The sequence below is a fragment of the Lithobates pipiens genome, unplaced genomic scaffold (genome assembly GCF_037356315.1).
Source record: "Lithobates pipiens isolate NorthernLeopardFrog02 unplaced genomic scaffold, aLitPip1_a1.2 Scaffold_1, whole genome shotgun sequence".
Classification (NCBI taxonomy): Eukaryota; Metazoa; Chordata; class Amphibia; order Anura; family Ranidae; genus Lithobates; species Lithobates pipiens.
In genome coordinates this window covers 73,807,485-73,823,889 of record NW_027507685.1, presented here as the reverse complement: position 1 = coordinate 73,823,889, position 16,405 = coordinate 73,807,485, and positions in this window count along the sequence as shown.

The window sequence follows — 16,405 nt, the reverse complement described above, 5'->3', positions numbered from 1 at the left end:
ACAAAAAGTAAAAAATAATCAGTTTTTTTCAAAATTGTCCCTCTATTTTTGTTTATAGCGCAAAAAAATAAAAACCGCAGAGGTGATCAAATACCACCAAAAGAAAGCTCTATTTGTGGGAAAAAAAGGACATCAATTTTGTTTGGGAGCCACGTCGCACGACCGCGCAATTGTCAGTTAAAGCGACGCAGTGCCGAATCGCAAAAAGTGGTCTGGTCTTTGACCAGCAAAATGGTCCGGTCTGTAAGTGGTTAAGGAGATCAGTGAGCAGCACTGTAGTAACATCACCAAATCAGACTGGGTTCACACTAAAGATCGCAGTGGCTCAAAGCAGGATTTCAGTGCGTCCCTATTTGCCGTTTCAGGTCTGATTTAAGCCCTGAAAGGGGCAAAAGATGCACATGACTCCTGTGCAACTCGCACCGAAGCCGCTGCGGAGATGTGTGAACTGGCTCCATAGAGAGCCAGTCACAATCTCCTGCTATGCGAATTGGATGTGGAGAAACCCAGATGTGAACCCAGCCTCAAGCTCCAAATCGCCTGAGACTAGCAATCAGAGCCAGTAGTGACTTTGATCCCATGCTGCATATATACAATTATGAGGCTGTAAGTACAGGTTTGCCTAGGCACACTCATGAATCAGGAAGTGCATTGTTTTTTTCACTAAGGAATTCAAAACAAAGTTTTCAGGGTACTTCTTAGGCATAATTAACAATTGTAAATGTTCCCTATAACATAGAAAATGTTTTCCTTCCATTTACTTATGGTGTGTTAAGTCATGCTTTCAACAATAATGGACTGCCAATACATTCCAATGTGTCCAAAATCAGACATGATCCTTTAAGCTGTTTTCACACTGCACTGTTGCAAAAACGTGGTAAAAATGCATATGATTTTTTGCTGTGTTTTTGATGCATTTCCAGTCCACTTATGTTTTTTCTGGGTGTCTTTTTACCCAGCATGCACCTGTGGACCTTGGACATGTGAATCAAAAATGCAGGTGCATTTTTTATGCATTTTTAATGTTTATTTTTTTTTTTGTTTACAAACGATTTTTATTTGGTACATAGAGAAAGTACAGGGAGTAAGCATAGATATAATATAATAAATGCAATGTATATCAAAACAAACATAGAAAATCACCATAGATACAAAATTTTTTTTACAAAATACCGTGCATATATATTGCAATAGTTTGTGTTTTCATTTGGTAAGGTGATGGGCTAGAGCCATAATAGTGCAGTAAACCGTAGATAATCATGTATAAGAGACCCAATTTCAGGGAGTATTAAAAAAGGAGGTAGAGTGGTTAAACCAGGGATCCCATTTCTTCCTATATAAATGTGTGGAATTCTGTGTGGTATGGAATATCTTTTCCATCAGATTAATGTTATTAATTCTGATTTTGAGGTGATCCAAGGGGACGGAATGCGATTTCCAATGAAAAGCAATTAGCCAATGAATTGCGACACAGATTGTATGAATCAATCTCATATTGTAAGTGGAAAGAGAGGGGATAGGGGCATATAGGAGGCAATTCTGTAGGGTTAGTTTTATGTTTTTATTTGAGATCACTGAGGCAAAATTTTCTAACTGTTTCCATATGTATGTAATTTTGGAACAATCCCAGAAGATATGTGAGAATGAGCCCAGGGAATTACATCCTCTGAAGCATGTATTAGGTGTTATGGGGTATATTGAATGTAATTTTACTGGGGTATAGTACCATCTGGTAAATAATTTTAGTGCTGTCTCTTTGACTGTGATTGATCTCGTGCATTTGTGTAGATTGCTAATACAAATGTCCCAGTCGTGAGAAGAAAGCAAGAGATTTGTTTCCTGTTCCCATTTGGTCATGTATGGGAGTTTGGTCATTTCAGTGTGATTGAGAAGGTTATGATATATCTCTGATATGAGTCCGGGATTCCTTGGTGTTTTAAGGCAGATATTTTCAAAAAACGAGGGGGGAGGGGGATTTGTTGTTTGGAAATATGTGTTGAAGAAATGTCTAATCTGCAGATATCCACAGAATTCTGTATTTGGGATCTGATGTTTTGATTTAAGAGATGCAAATGAGGAGAAATTGTTATTTTCTAAAAAGTTCTTAAGATGATTGATCCACCATGACAAGTCCACCATATCATTGTCGTCCTGTGGGGATCTTGGGTCTCCTACAAAGGAAGCGTGGGGTGGGGATCTAGAAATAAGATTGCATTTTTTATTGTGTAAAGTCCATAATCGATAAGAGTGTGCGACTATTTGGTTAAGAGCTTCGATAGTGTTTATTGGGATTTTGTTGCCCCAGAGAATACCAGAGATAGATAGTGTTTTGATAGACTCTTGTTCAAATCTGACCCATGGTATCTTAGAGTTGTGAATATGCCATTGGGCCATTTGCGCCCATCTTGCAGATAGATAATATAACCAAAAGTCCGGAAGGCCTAATCCTCCGTTTCTCTGTGGTTTATATAACACCAGTCTGGGTAGGCGTGGGTGGGAGTCCAGCCATACATATTTATTAATAATTGTCTGGAATCTTGAAATCATTATTTTATTTAGTCTGATTGGTATTGCTCTAAATAGATATAAAATTTTTGGTAGAATGGTCATTTTAACTGCCGTGATTCTGCCTAAGAATGAAATTTTAAACGATTTCCACATTTTGAGGGTAGATCTTATTTTATTAATTAAAGGTATATAATTTTTGGAATATAAATCATTTATATTGGGGGTAAGGAAAATGCCCAAGTAGGGGAGTGATTCTAGTGACCAGGAAAAATTGAATGTAGCGCGTAGGGTATCTAATTGAGATGGCGGGATATTAATCGGCATACCTACAGACTTGGAAACGTTTACTGTTAGCCCTGATAGAGATGCAAAGGTGTTAAGTGTTTGAAGCAGGTTCGGTAGAGAAATATTTGGTTGTGTAAGAAAAAGGATCATGTCATCTGCATACATACTTAATTTATATGTGTTGTTATTTGTAGTATAGCCTTTGATGTCAGGGTTTAGTAGAATAGCTGTTGCTAAAGGTTCTATCGCTAAAGCGAAAAGTAATGGGGAAAGGGGACAGCCTTGCCGAGTGCCTCTCCCTACATTAAAAAAATCTGAATTACAACCTGGTAGTCTAATTCTGGTGGATGGGTTATGGTATAGTGCATGGAATGCATGTGTAAATTCCCCTTTAAAACCGTATTTATCTAAAATTATATCTAGAAAGTTCCATGATACACTGTCAAAAGCTTTGTTAATGTCCAGACTAAGCAGGAGAACTGATTTGGAGTTAATATTGGCATCTTGAACAACATTTGTAACCAATCTTACAGTGGTGTGAAAAAGTGTTTGCCCCCTTCCTCATTTCCTGTTCCTTTGCATGTTTGTCACACTTAAGTGTTTCGGAACATCAAACCAATTTAAACAATAGTCAAGGACAACACAAGTAAACACAAAATGCAATTTGTAAATGAAGGTGTTTATTATTAAAGGTGAAAAAAAATCCAAACCATCATGGCCCTGTGTGAAAAAGTGATTGCCCCCCTTGTTAAAACATACTATAACTGTGGTTGTCCACACCTGAGTTCAATTTCTATAGCCACACCCAGGCCTGATTATTGCCACACCTGTTCACAATCAAGGCATCACTTAAATAGGAGCTGCTTGACACAGTAAGGTCCACCAGAAGATCCTTAAAAGCTACACATCATGCCGAGACCCAAAGAAATTCAGGAACAATTGAGAAAGAAAGTAATTGAGATCTATCAGTCTGGAAAGGGTTATAAAGCCATTTCCAAAGCTTTGGGAATCCAGCGAACCACAGTGAGAGCCATTATCCACAAATGGCGAAGACATGGAACAGTGGTGAACCTTCCCAGGAGTGGCCGGCCGCCCAAAATTACCCCAAGAGCGCAGCGACGACTCATCCAAGAGGTCACAAAAGACCCCACAACAACGTCCAAGGAACTGCATGCCTCACTTGCCTCAGTTAAGGTCAGCGTTCATGCCTCCACCATCAGGAAAAGACTGGGCAAAAATGGCCTGCATGGCAGAGTTCCAAGGAGAAAACCACTGCTGAGCAAAAAGAACATCAAAGCTCGTCTCAATTTCTCCACAGCACATCTTGATGATCCCCAAGACTTTTGGGACAACATTCTGTGGACCGATGAGACAAAAGTGGAACTCTTTGGAAGGTGTGTGTCCAAGTATATCTGGCGTAGAAGGAACACTGCATTTCATAAAAAGAACATTATACCAACAGTAAAATATGGTGCTGGTAGTGTGATGGTCTGGGGCTGTTTTGCTGCTTCAGGACCTGGAAGACTTGCCGTGATAAAAGGAACTATGAATTCTGCTGTCTACCAAGAGATCCTGAAGGAGAATGTCCGACCATCTGTTCGTGTACTCAAGCTGAAACGAACTTGGGTTCTGCAGCAGGACAATGATCCTAAACACACCAGCAAGTCCACCACCGAATGGCTGAAGAAAAACAAAATGAAGACTTTGGAGTGGCCTAGCCAAAGTCCTGACCTGAATCCTATTGAGATGTTGTGGTATGACCTTAAAAAGGCCGTTCATGCTCGAAAACCCTCTAATGTAACTAAATTAGGACAATTCTGCAAAGATGAGTGGGCCAAAATTCCTCCAGGATGCTGTAAAAGCCTCATTGCACGTTATCGCAAACGCTTGGTTGCAGTTGTTGCTGCTAAGGGTGGCCCAACCAGTTATTAGGTTTAGGGGGCAATCACTTTTTCACACAGGGCCATGATGGTTTGGATTTTTTTTCACCTTTAATAATAAACACCTTCATTTACAAATTGCATTTTGTGTTTACTTGTGTTGTCCTTGACTATTGTTTAAATTGGTTTGATGTTCCGAAACACTTAAGTGTGACAAACATGCAAAGGAACAGGAAATGAGGAAGGGGGCAAACACTTTTTCACACCACTGTATATTGTCCGTGATTTGTCTGCCTGGGATGAAGCCTGATTGAAAGGGAGAAATTAAGGAGGGGATTATTAAAGCCAATCTATTTGACATGATTCGACTGAATATTTTAAGATCATTGTTTATTACTGAGATTGGTCTGTAGTTCTGTGGTAATGTATGGTCTTTATTTGGTTTCGGAATGAGTGACATATTTGCATGTAACATCTCTTCTGGGAAGTGGTTCCCTTTTAGAACATTATTATATAACTTTATCAAATATGGCATTAAAACTTGGTGGAATTGTTTGTAATAGAAGGAGGAGAATCCGTCCGGGCCTGGGGCGGAATTTTTTTTGAGGGATTTAATTGTTGTAAGTAATTCCTCTTCTGTGCATGGCGCATTTAAAGTATCTAATTGTGTTTGTGTAAGTTTGGGAAAGGGAAGGTTGTCTAACCAAGAGAGTGATGTGGGAGGGATAGGTGAGGATGGGGTTGACAGCAAATTAGAGTAAAAATTCCTGAAAATGGAGAGTAATTATTTGATTGGAATCATTTTTGAGTTTATAAACATGTGTAGGCTTGATGGATTGGTTAAGCTTACGTGCGAACATTGTGGAGTAATTGTTGCTAGATAAGAAAAATTTAGCCTTCGACCATCTAAGTGCCTTCTCGGCTTTAAACGTTAATAAGGAATCCAGTTCGTTACGTTTTTGGGATATCATATTAAAGATGTCAGGGTCATGAGTGTTTGTATGGACTTTGTATAATTTGTTAAGGTCTTTAGTGATAGCATGGATTTTTTCCCATTTCAGTCTGTTACTTTGAGCTGCACGTTTGATAAGGTGACCTCTTAGAACTGCTTTGTGTGCCATCCAAAGCGTAGATGGGGAAATATCTGGTGTTGAGTTTAATGAAAAATATTCTTTTATTTCCATTTCAATTTCATGTTGGTGGGTGGGATCTGTTAGTAGAGATTCGTTGAGTCTCCATGAGTAGGGGGTGGGGGTTAAGCCAATAAATTGGGTACTAAATGTGACAATATGGTGATCTGACCAAGAGCAGGGAAGTATAGTGGTGTCTTTCGCATTAGCTAGAATTATTGGGGTACATAGTATGTGGTCAATCCGGGAATAAGAGTCATGTGGGTGTGAGTAAAAAGTGTACTCTCGTGCACCTATATTCAGTGCTCTCCAGGAATCAATCAGTTGTAAGTCATTAATGTGTGAGGTGGTTGTTTTGTAGAAAGATTTAGAATTTGGGTTTTGTCTGCTGCGGTCGAGATTGGGTTGGGGGACCGAGTTAAAGTCTCCTCCTAAAATAATATGTGGTGAGTGAAATTGTTGAAGTGTATTGAAAAATTGTAGGAAAAAAGAGGATTGGGCATCGCTAGGGGCGTATATATTAGCAATTGTGATATCTCTACCTGAGAGGGAGCCTTTGATGATTATAAACCTACTGTCTGGATCCTTGTAAACCTGTTGAACTTCTAGTGGGAAGGAATGGTGTAAAAAAATAGCGACTCCTTTGGTCTTGGAGGAGGAGGTTGTGTAAAAAGATTGATTGAATGTTTTATGGAAAAAGGTAGGGTGATTGTCCTTCATGAAATGAGTTTCTTGTAACATTACTATTTTTGCATTGAGTTTTTTATATTGAACGAAAGCTTTTTTCCTTTTGTTCGGGGAGTTGAAGCCCTGAACATTATGTGATACTATTGTAATAGTCATTGTAATTTTTTATGGGTCTTGGGATCAGCTGTAAGTAAGGGTAATGCAAAGTATTCGGTGAACTCATACCACCAATAATGAAGCGTGATTGGGTGTATTAATGTGTATGATGAATTAGTCAATATTTTTCTTCTTAAACTATGCATATCTAGGCTTAATAGAAAAATTGTACCATATCTATAATTAAACAAAAACGTTAGAAATGATTCAGTAGATTTTCGGTTTTGCCAAATGTGAACCTGTAATAATAACCAGAGTAATAACAATAGACTTAATGATAATAATAATAAAAAAAAAAGTTGTAAGGGGTTGAGAAAAAAAAGGTTCCTCAACCGACAGAGAAATTTGTTTAGACCAACTAGTCTAAAACTCAGTGTAAGAAAATTACAAAAAAGAACCAAAAACAGTATAATATATATGAATATATAAACTTTGAAATCAAAATAGGGTAATAATTGAGAAGTCCCTATGTGTAGGGAGAACATAGTAACTGAGTGGGGGTAAATCATGACGGCATAGAGCGGGGCAGCCACTTTGGTTAAAAGTGATATATAATTTTGTGCTGCCTGTAAGAAACGGGTGTAAGTAGTGAAAATGAGAAAGAGAGAAAAAATAAAAATAAATAAATAAAATAAATAAATAAAAAATTATATGTAAAAGTAAAGAGTAAGCCAAAATACAAAAAAGCTTAAATAAAAATTAAATGAAGGACAGGGTGGAGAAGAGATGAGAAAAAAAAAAAAAAAAAAAAAAAAGGAGGGGGGGGGGGAGGGTAAGTGGAGAGGTATTCTTGATAATTTAGATAGAACAAACAGTATATTCAACAAAAATCTATTAAAGGCTCCGCAGCACCTCTAAATAACCACAGGATGGCAGCAATAGGTAAAGCAGGGCTCTGGTAGAAAAGAACCTGTATAAATAAGTGGTATTTGTGAAATCAGGTATAGCTAATACATGTAGTATTGAGAGTAACTTTGCACATTATAAAATCTAGGATATCAACCTTTATGTTGCTAGGCTGCATATATATAGGGAAAAAACAATAATATATTAAAAAAGTGTAGACAGAAATTAAAAGGGAACATAATAAAAATTAGAGAAAAAATGTATATATGCGGAGAGTAAGCTTAAGTGCTAAGAGAAGGTTTAAATAAAGCTAAATAAGGGAAAAAATGATGAGTGATGAGGTTCTCTTATTAATTTAAAAAGAGCAAACCTAATGTGTTCAGCCTAATCTGTCAGAGGTTCCGCAGTTCCCCCAAACAGACACAAGATGGCAGTATTGGGTAAACCAGAGCTTTGGTAGAAAAAAACATAAATATAAGTGACTTTTGTGAAAAAAAATCAATCTAACTACTAAATGTAGTATTGAAAATAGCTCTGAACACTATGAAATCTGGGGTAACAACCTTTGTATTGTTGGGCAGAGTGTGCGGAGGAGAAAAAGGAGAACATATATGATAAAAAAAAAAAAAAAACAAAGGAAAACAAACATTAGATGGAGAAAGGGAAAAATTATTAAAGTTAATAAAGTTTGAAAATACAAATAAGAAGAGGGGAAAAAAAAAAAAAAAAAGGAAAAATTTCTGCTTGTTGGAGGTAGAATGGTATACCCGTAAAAAATGTTTAGTCAATCTTCACGTAAGAGAGGGGAGACCATTAGTCCCGTTGTGCGCTTTCATGTCTCGCTCTGCGACCCTCTCTCCTTGATGCTGGAGTGTTCCATATTGGAGCAGGACGTGGAGTAGCTGGGGTGCGAGGAATGTTGCTGGGATCCAGGAGGCCTAGTTTGGTTAGGATGTCTCTTCCTTCTGATATGTTGGTAGCTATATATGTGGTGCCATTATGAGGGATTATCAGCTTAAAGGGAAAGCCCCATCTATATCTGATTCTGGCTGAGAAGAGAGCCGATGTAATCTCCTTCATATTTCTGCGTCTGTCCAGCGTTGCTTGGGAGATGTCTGGAAAGAGTTGCAGTTGTATCCCATCCAAAGTGATGTTCCTGATCCCACGTGCTGCCCGCATTATTTCTTCTTTAATAAGAAAATCTTTGAGACATAAGACAATGTCTCTGGGGGGTTTGTCAGGAGGAGGTTTAGCCCTCAGAGCGCGGTGAATTCGGTCACATTTAAAGGAGATAGGGTCCTGGTCAGGAAGCAGGGATTGGAATAGTTTAGTGGAATAGGCGATTAAATCTGTGATCGATTCTGGAGCGCCTCTGATTCTAAGATTGTTTCTTCTGTTACGATTGTCCAAATCTTCTACTTGCGCCTGTAACTGTGAGAATGCAGAAGAAAGTGTTTCATGTTCTCTTGAGAGATCATTAAAAGCGATTGCCAGCTCATCATGTTTGTTTTCTAACAGGTCTGTACGCGTTCCTATGGCTGCTATCTCTTGGGACAGTGTGTTTGTAGATTTTTGTATCTCAGTTTGAAAGTTGGAGTATATAATGCTTCTAAGCTAGCATCCAGTTCTGCTTTTGAAAGTGGATTGTACTCACTGTTTGCAGGAGCTGAGTCTAGTTGCAGAGGCTCTGTAGTATGAGGGAAGGTAGCAGATGAAGGAAGACCGCGGTCGGCGCCATTTTTTGCCATGTTTCCTGGAGTTTGTGATCTGAGAGGGTATAGAGAACGGGACTTCTGGTGGCTCCCACGTCTCCCTTTCTGCGAATTAGGCATGCACAAAGACTTATTGTAGGGGGTGTGTAAAAAATTAGCGTTTTCTGGTGTTTATAGCCCCAGGATTGTGGCTGAAAGCCCCGTGGATGCCGGAGTTCTCTTTAGGTGCGGCCGCCCCTTTCCATGCCGCGCATGCTCCCCATCAAAAAAAGAGAGAAAAAAAAAAAAAGTGGTTTTAAAAATAGAGAAAGGATCTGTTGTTGAGATGGAGGCAGGTCAATCCGATGGAATTGTGGCGCTCTCCGTGGAATAGTCAGGGCTGATTCATAAAGACAATTTATTTTCACTTGAGTCTGGGGGTCCCTGAGATGGAGAGGGTACCTCAATAAACAAAGCCTGGGGTGCCTGTTGACTCAGGGGCGCTCTGGCTGTAGGGGCAGCAAGCCCTGTTCTGAGCTTCTGATTGTGGACCATATAATCGATGTCTGGGCAGTTATGGTTAAAGACTATGGCCACAAGAAAGGGCTAGGCTGGCTGTGGAGCACTTCCCTGGGTGGCCGCTTCAGGAAAGGCCGGGGATCTTCAGGCCTGATTAGGCCTCTTCAGGCCAGGGCTGGCCGTAGAGCTCCCGGGGTTGTGGAGGACTAGGGTGGCCACAGAGCTATGTATATAGACAGGCTGGAGTGTTGGGGAGGACCGATGAACGTCCAAATAGGGCTGGGCTTGCCGCCGATCGCTCCCCCGGGCCGCCGCCTCAGGAAAGGCCGGGGATCCTCAGGCCCGACTAGGCCGCGGCAGGCCGGGACCAGCCACGGCACCCCCGAGGATCAGAAAAACGCTGGGCGGCCACCGGAACCCCCGCGGGGCGCGGAGAAGCCAGCAAAGGGGGACAGATGGTCGTCCCTTACCTGTAGGAGGATGTAGTGTGTGAACCCCGCGGGAGGCCCCGCGAGAGCAAGATGGCGGCGGCTATGAGGAATCCCCAGCAAAGGATAACAGGCGTCTGTGGAGCGATAGCGCTCGAAATTGTTGCCCAGGGAGGAGCGGCTTGTTGTTCTACATCCAATGGTGGTCAAATGATGTCCAGTCGTGCTTGATTTAATGCGGATGGCGGTGGATTTTTCGGTGGGTGCAGGGAGCTATAGAGATACACGTCCACCGCCATCAACGTCAGGACACGCCCCCCTTAATGTTTATTTTTTAAAGCATTTTCTATTCATTTCAATGGGGACCTAATTTTGGTGCGGTTTTGAAAACCACACCAAAGATGCAACATTTTTTTCCCAAAATGCACAGCACTTGTAATGCAGTGGTTTGAAGAGTCCCCATCTGATTTGTAAATCCCCATCAGATTTAAAAAAAGGGATTATGTTTTTGTTGAATTTTTAGCATGGCAAAAACGCAGCAAAAAGGCATCAGTGTGTAGCACTCTTATCCTAAACAGGGCTGCTAGTAAATGTAGTTTTGCTACTTGGTAACTAGCCTGGCTAATTTGTAGTCTTGATCAACTGTTTTTTCTCCTAAGCTTGAGTTTAATTGTCATCTCTCTCTTCTGTCAATAGGTGCCACTGTTGCCTTTGGCATCAAGATGATACATTACAGTGAATTCAGGTTATGTGTAGATACGTTGTCTCAGCCAATCAGCAGGAGTTTTCTTTGGCTGCTGAGCATGCATGGATAGTCTATTTATTTGGAATAAGCAGTGTTGCCAACCTACCAGATTGAAATTTACTGACACGATACCCCAAATTTACTGGCATAGCTAAGTTTTTACTGGCATTTCCAAAAGTTACAAAATTATAGTTTTAAGTGCAAATTTCAGTATTTTGGCTACAAATAAGTATACTATGCAATTAGCAATGTGATTTAAGGTAAGTTTTTCAGCAAAAAGTATATTTTTTGTTGTATTTTCAATATAGTAAGTGACTCAGGGACAGGAAATTGGAATGGGCGTCACACACATCAAATTGACTCTTATAGTGACCCTGAAAGCAGTGTGCAGCAGCACAGATCACAGACACAACGCGTCTCCTCCTAAGTCACCGTGATAGTCTCTCTCCATGCCAGGTGGTCCCTTCAGTCCCCTCCAGTCCAAGCAGCACTGACAGTCCCGCTGGCTTGCCTTGCTCCCATCTGGAAGACCTGCACACAAGGCCCTGGCCGCTCGGCTCCCTTGCACCATGACATCACACAAAACTCTCCAAGCTGCGCATACCCAGTTCTGAGCCACATTTTTTACTGTCAAATTTTTATTTTTACTGGCATTTACTGGCAGGAGAAAAGTGCCAGTTTTTTACTGGCTGCCAGTAAAAATACTGACAGATGGCAACACTGGGAATAAGTTAGGTGAAATGGGGTTCTTTCGAGCCAGGGCCATGGCCTGGGTGGGTGTGTGGGGCAGCAGCAGAGGTGTAGGCCTGAAGCCAGAGGCCTAACCAGGTGCAAAGGGGCTCAGAATGAGGGGAGCCTGATCATTGCCAGGAGGCAAAGGAGCAGAAGTTGTCAGAGGGACAACCACTCTTGTTGCTGGAGGCAGGTGTCAAAGGGATGGAGTTCTGAAGGAGTACCAGAGCAGACGCTTCACTAGCTGGGGACGGTGAAGTAAGTGGGAATGCTTCAGCAAAGACTCATCCAAGAATAAAGCGGGTAGCTGTGAGCAAAGCTTGCAGGAGTACACTAGGTAGCTATAAGTATAGATTAAATATAAGTACAGCTGGCAGCTGTGAGTAAAGCCTGAGGGATCTAGTGGGTAGCTAAAAGTCCAAGGAACCCAGCGGGTAGCGTGGGTGAAGCTTGAAGAATACAGTGGGTAGCACAATTCAAGCTTGAGAAGTCCAGGCGGTAGCTCGGAGCTAAGCATGAGGATCTACAGTGGGATACTGTGAGTGAAGTCGCTGCCATAGGAGACAGCAGTTGCTACAAGATACAGACTGCTGCATTAAGCTTAAAGGCCCCTTTTCTGTATTGTTGTCCGCCTAGTTCTATTTTTGGTCTGCGGATTCTGCCAGGTTGCTATTGCATTTACCTAAGGGTGTCCTGTGCCCCACCCCTCTCTCCCCTGTTCCTGTAGCACTACACCCACCATGCCTAGTAACCTGCACCTAGGGTGACCACATTTTCAAGCTGCCATTCAGGGACAATCCGCCAACCCTCCCCCCGCACCCGCCCATAAAAGAATGAGGAGGGGGACAGCAGCAGAATGGAGGGGGACAAAGTGTGAGTGTAACACAGTACAGTACACTAACCTACCCTGACTCCTGGTCCTGGAAGTTTGTAAATGTCTATCACTGACTGCAGGTGGCAAACTTGCAGACCTCATGGGCGGGAGCCTGGAGGAGGACTTGGACGAGGCTCAGGCTGGCTGCTCAGGTGAGAAGTTGAACCGTTACTTCTCTGTGCGCTGCTGGCAAATGGCAATGTGCTGCATAGCAGCAAAGAGCGGCTGCGCTGCGAGCAGCGGGAGTAGTCGGCGGTGGCCCCGGCCGGGACTAGCACTGACTGGGCACAGGCTGGATGATCCTCCTTACCAGCAGTAAGTGAGTGACTGTGGCTCTGTCTGGTCACTGGCGTGTGTCACTCTGTGTTGGCTGGCTGCTCTCTCTCTCTCTCTGAGGTGCGCTTTCTGCTCCCAGCCGTAGCGAGGTGTGGGTGCACTGCCCACACTGACTGCCCATGTGTAAGCCCTCATACCTCAGCTGACGTCACTGGTTGGTAGAAGCGGGGTCTGGCAGCCTATGATGTGTCATGTGTGAGAGATGTGTACATGTTTATAAGGGTGGCAGCGGAGTTGGCGGAGTGGACTGGTCTGGTGGTGTGGTTTTGTTTTCATTCCGGGACTCTGTATTGTCTTGGAATGAAGGTGCCCGGGACATGGGACAAAAATCTGAAATCAGGGACAATTCCAGGCAATCCGGGACACATGGGCACCCTACCCTACCTGCACCCTGAGGAGGAATGTCAGCTCTCCCTGACTCTGGGGGTTACCATAGGCCTCTGGAGGTCAGGGAGACCGCTACAAGTGTAAAAGCAGCCTTTTAGTAACACAAAGAATTTCCCTGCATTGTGGCATGCTTCAACACAGGTACTTTGCCTTATTGCGTTGGGGTGACATTCAGAATAAATTGCACTGCAATGCAGTAATGCATGTTACATGCATCACTTCGCTATGCAGAAATACGAACGGGTTCTTAAAGGTTGTTATAGCTGAAGGTTAAATGTTCTGGGAAAGCAAATCTTTTTTTTAACTTATTATTTTCTTATATATTAATGAAAATATGTCTTTTTTTTTTTTTTAGCCAAGCAGACTATGACTATGGAACACAAAGCAAACCAAACTAAAACATCTTCTTTTACAACATCTCTACTAAGCATACATAGAGCATTAAGGACAATATGCAGTTTATTCCAACATAATGATTTAATTCCCCTGCCTAAATATATTACATTTGCCAGAGATGTAGCAAGGCTTTTAAACAAATGATTGCAGTAATTCATATAGTCAATCACTGAAAATGGATCTTTTTTAAAACTAGACTTTCTAAAATGATTTCTTTACAAACTGGCATGTAGATAATACCTGTGCACTGACACCGGAGGGCGATGGCGTGCCACTGACAGATGTGGTGGTGTACAGATGATTGTATAAGCAGTGGAGCTATTGGCAGAAAATCCCTGCTTGAGTCCAGGTGGGTCAATATTTGACTCAGTGATCCTGATTGCAACAATAAGGATAATACACAACTCTGAGGGGTCTCTGATTGATTGGAGGGGGATGAAGGGTGTGCTGTTGTTTGTTTGTCATTTAACACGTTAATATTATGCTGCTGTGCGTGCATCCTGGATTATTATCCTTATTCCAGTTCCAGCTGCTTAGGCTGGCATAAGTGGGCAGATCTTGTACTCAGGATCCGAGTCTTCTAAAATTGATGTCACTCTGTAATCAGTCATTAAAAGCAGAATGAAATGGTTGTGCCATCTAAAAAACATCCAAAATCTGATTTGATGATTTGGGTATGATTTATCTATTGTCTGCTAATATGTCTTGTGGACTTTAGAGACGTGATATTTGTGATTGAGCTTAAAATGTATTATTCCTGGCTAGGGGTCTCATTTACATTACATTGCAGATATAGCAAAGTCCATGTTGAAATTTGGTGGAGATGGGAACTTGGGTAGAAAATATTGTTGCTGAAGTCCCAGAGAGTCATTAGAAGCCAGCTTACAAAGCAGCCCATCTCCATGACTGTTGTATACCAGATATGAATCATTCCAAACCCCCAACTTACCCTATTTTCCACCCATTATTAACTTGAGACGACACCGAGTTGGAGTAACAAAGGTCGTAGCGGCCTACTTTATTTAAATAACAAATAAATCCAATAAAATTCTGTATGAATATAAAACATCTGTTATAAATACTATCTGGCATTGGTCTGTGCAGGCACTTTTTGTAAACCTCAAAAATAAATAACCAACTGGCACTGCGGTCCCTCTCCAAGTGTAATATTAGGCCTCAAGCCGACAAGCAGGCTCAGAGACAAACACTGTCCGCAGTGCCCCATAACACTTTCCGTCTAACCTTAGTTGTCCGGAAACCACCATCAGGACCCATCCAGCGATAGTTCCTGAACTTTCCTTTTGCCATATCTCCTTCCCCTGCACAGACCAACACCCGCCTCCGGCACGACATCCACAGATCAGCACCTGTCATGAGAAAATAAAATAACACACAAACACAAACCATGCACAAAAAACCACTGCACCAATAAAGGGAGGGTGGGTGGGAACTTTTCCCCTGCCCTTCTGTTAAACTCCCATGATGCACCGGGAGTATAAATCAACTCTGCCCCAGCCCGTTCCCCTCGGCACCTAAGTCCCTCCTCTTGCCTTTCCATTCTTCCCTGTTAACCCAGTCATGCCCGCCCTGCGCCTATTCTTTTTTGTCTTTTGCTGCGGGCTCCCTTGACTGTTGTATACCAGATATGAATCATTCCAACCCCCCAACTTACCCTATTTTCCACCCATTAACTTGAGACGACACCGAGTTGGAGTAACAAAGGTCGTAGGGGCCTACTTTATTTAAATAACAAATAAATCCAATAAAATTCTGTATGAATATAAAACAACTGTTATAAGTACTATCTGGCATTGGTCTGTGCAGGCACTTTTTGTAAACCTCAAAAACAAATAACCAACTGGCACTGCGGTCCCTCTCCAAGTGTAATATTAGGCCTCAAGCCGACAAGCATGCTCAGAGACAAACACTGTCCGCAGTGCCCCATAACACTTTCCGTCTAACCTTAGTTGTCCGGAAACCACCATCAGGAGCCATCCAGCGATAGTTCCTGAACTTTACTTTTGCCATATCTCCTTCCCCTGCACAGACCAACACCCACCACAGCATGAGGGAGTAACCTACTTATTCGCGAATGCCCCGCCACACCCAAAGCGCTCTTTCTATGCCCTCCTGCAGGCCCAGAGTCCATAGGTCAATGCCTACATCATTCAGGTGTACTCCATCCGCTCGCAGGTACCTCCAGGTCTCAAACTCGAGCTCCAAATGCCGGATAGCCAGACCTCCGTTCCTGACCATAAAGTTGCTCACTGCTCTGTTCACCTTCTTCCTCGCCCTGTTAACTCCCTCCACGGACCTGGCCAACCGCCATGTCGTGCGGGCCACCATGTCCGACCAGACAATGACCGTTTTAGGAAAATCGGTCATCAACCGCCCCACATCCACTTTAATGTCTCTGGTAAGGTCAATCATGGATCGCAACCCTAGATCATTACCCCCAGCATGAATGACCAAAACATCCGGGGGTCTGTCCGAAACCAACCTCCAAAACCAACCTCCCCCATAACATACCGGGAAAGCCGAACCATTTGACGCAGACCTCCCGCCTAGCAAATCCCAGCTGTCTGCTCCCCCTCCTAGCATCACCCCTCTGTGCCCCCCAGCACACATAGGAATGGCCCATTATCCAGACCAACCCCTTCGCTGAATCTGAAAATAGAAGAAAACAGAGAACCATGCATGACAAACCACTCCAACTCCCAAACCATTTAACCCTAACCCCCTTTATCATCCCTAAACACAAACATACTAACCATACCCCGCCACAGTGCAGACCCATGAAACCAT